Below are 2,500 nucleotides of genomic sequence, written 5' to 3'. Positions count from 1 at the left end.
TCCCGACGGCGGCCCCTACATTAGGGTCGCACATCAGACCTTAGCCATCCCTACACCCCTCCCCATTAGGATCACGCTGCCGCTCCTTGTCCCTAACGCTCAGAAGGAAGGGGATTCCTTTTCCGCTCAGCCGGTAACGAGATAAACTATGTCAGCATTGCCGAACTTTGCTAGAATATCCAGGGAATATAATAGGGTTCGGCGGCTAACCAGTTTGGCAAAGGCGACCCTCCTGGCCACCCCTACCTCGAGCTCCTGCAGGATCCTGTTGTTGAAGGCCGGCCACTTTCCTCTGGCACCCATCGGGAAACCAAAGAAATGCACCTGGTCGGCCCCCGTTAACTCCACGATCTGCGGTTTCAATGAGCTATAGTAACTGGACTTTTCCGCCTCAGCCCTCTGCAGGGTGTCGTCAGCGTACTCAAATCTGACAGTTACATCGACCACCAGGGCTCTCCTTCCTTTCGAGAACACAAGGTCGGGTTTCCGAAGATCCCCATTCTCATCCCTAAGGTGAGGTTCCTTGTGCACACTCCACCCTGCCCTTTCGGCTTCGAGGGCCAATAGATCACAAATCTTGTTGTGGCGGGCAATTCTAGCCCCCTGAACGCTAGGACACTGCCCCAAGATATGTGAACAGGATTCCACTTCGGCACGGCACTGTCTGCAAGCCACAGGGTTACCCGCCCTTCTACCTCTGCTGAGGCACTCTCTCGTCGGATACACGTTGGCCCTTAATTGCAATGCAGCAATATAGTGGCGTTGCCGGAACCCACTATAATCCCTGATCCAAGCATTGCTGATCCTATCCTTCTTAAACAATTGTGCACCGACACCCTGGACAGGCAGCTTAGTCCATGCCAAGTACTCCTCCTGTCGCCAATCACACGGTCTTGGACATCTATTGACGGGGGGAACCGGCAGCTCCAGCGGGGCTTCCTCCTGCTCCAAGTGCGGTGGAGCAAGTCTCGGCATTCCTCTGGAACCGCCGCCCGCTTTAACCCATAGCCTTTGAAACTCGCGTTCGGCGCCCATCTCCCACACCACATTCCTAGTCACCTCGTCCGTAGAGTTGACTATGCGGTGCAGCCGCCTTACTTGGATAGATGGCACTAGACTTGCCAACTTAGTTAGGCCCAAACCACCGTCTTTTGGACCAGAGTATAGCAAGCCATTACAGGTGTAAGCCGGAAGGTGCAACCATTTCTTCACGGCTTTCCTGATAAGGCCATCAAGCGCTTTTAAGGCACCCTCCTTGCAATCGCAGTGATCCGCCAGATAGATGAGCCGCGGCACAGCATAACCGTCCAAGATTGACACCTTCTGCGAAGGTTTGAGGGGGGCCCCTCCAATCTTTCCAATCCAGTCCCGGAGCTGCTCGCCCAGTGTTGGCTCCCTGATCCCTTTCCAGGGATCGACCTTCGTACCCAAGTACTTGACCACCTCGCCCGGCCGAACCGTCTGGAGCTCCACGCCACCAATGCTCCAATTTTGGCAGTCATTCACAGTAAATGAGTCCTTGGTCGGTTTAATCATGAAGCCGTAACACTTCCTGGCTTGCACTGCAAGCCCGGTAAGCCTGCAGAATGACTCCAGGATCCTGATATTGTCGACCATACCATCCCACGAACAGCTCACCATCACGAGATCATCCGCAAAAGCGAGGGTGGACAGATTGGATGTCCCCACCTTATATCCGCATCCACGAGACTCCAGCGCATGGATTAGGGGATCCAGCGCTAGATTGAAAAGCAGGGGCGACATGGGATCGCCCTGCTTCACCCCTACCTTCATGTCAATGAGAGGTGTCTCCTGACCATCAACATTGACCGAGGTCACGCAGTCCTCATAGGAATTCTGGATAATTCCCACCACGTGACTGTCCACATTTCTCTGTTTTAGAGCACACAGGATATGCTCATGAGAGACGGAATCAAAGGCCTTCGCAAAGTCGACAAATACCACTGCAAGGGGGTTGTGCTCTTTTTTGCAGTGCCGGATGAGGTCTTGCAGAACCTTCAGGTTTTCCGAGCACCCGGGGGACGGGATGAACCCCCTCTGTCTAGGATTTAGTGGGCAGGCCCGCGCCAGCCTCATCGTCATAATCCTAGAGAAGAGCCTTAAAATCATGGACCCTATTGTAATCGGTCTCCAGTTACCGATATCCAACAGTTCGGATTGGTCCATGGATTTCGGGATTAGTATAGTCCGACCTTTTTTAAAGACCTTTGGAATGATTCCCGTGCACAGCCAAGTGTTAAAGACCTTCGCCAACCTCTCGCCGCTGGGGTCCATCTCAATAATCTTCTGCTTATTGATCCTGTCTGGGCCCGCCGCGGCTGAGTTTTTGACCCGGCTGATGTTTAGTCTTACTTCCTCAGCTGTTATCCAGGACTCGAAGGGACCGTTGTCCGCTTGCCCTGAGGATTTAAACTGGCCAAGCCCACCGAAAGTCGCTCTATTTTCCCACTTGTCCTTGAACACACTGTGAACCTCTTCA

This window comes from Acipenser ruthenus, chromosome 30 (assembly GCF_902713425.1).
Source record: "Acipenser ruthenus chromosome 30, fAciRut3.2 maternal haplotype, whole genome shotgun sequence".
Taxonomy (NCBI): Eukaryota; Metazoa; Chordata; class Actinopteri; order Acipenseriformes; family Acipenseridae; genus Acipenser; species Acipenser ruthenus.
Note: the sequence above shows the minus strand (reverse complement) of the source record.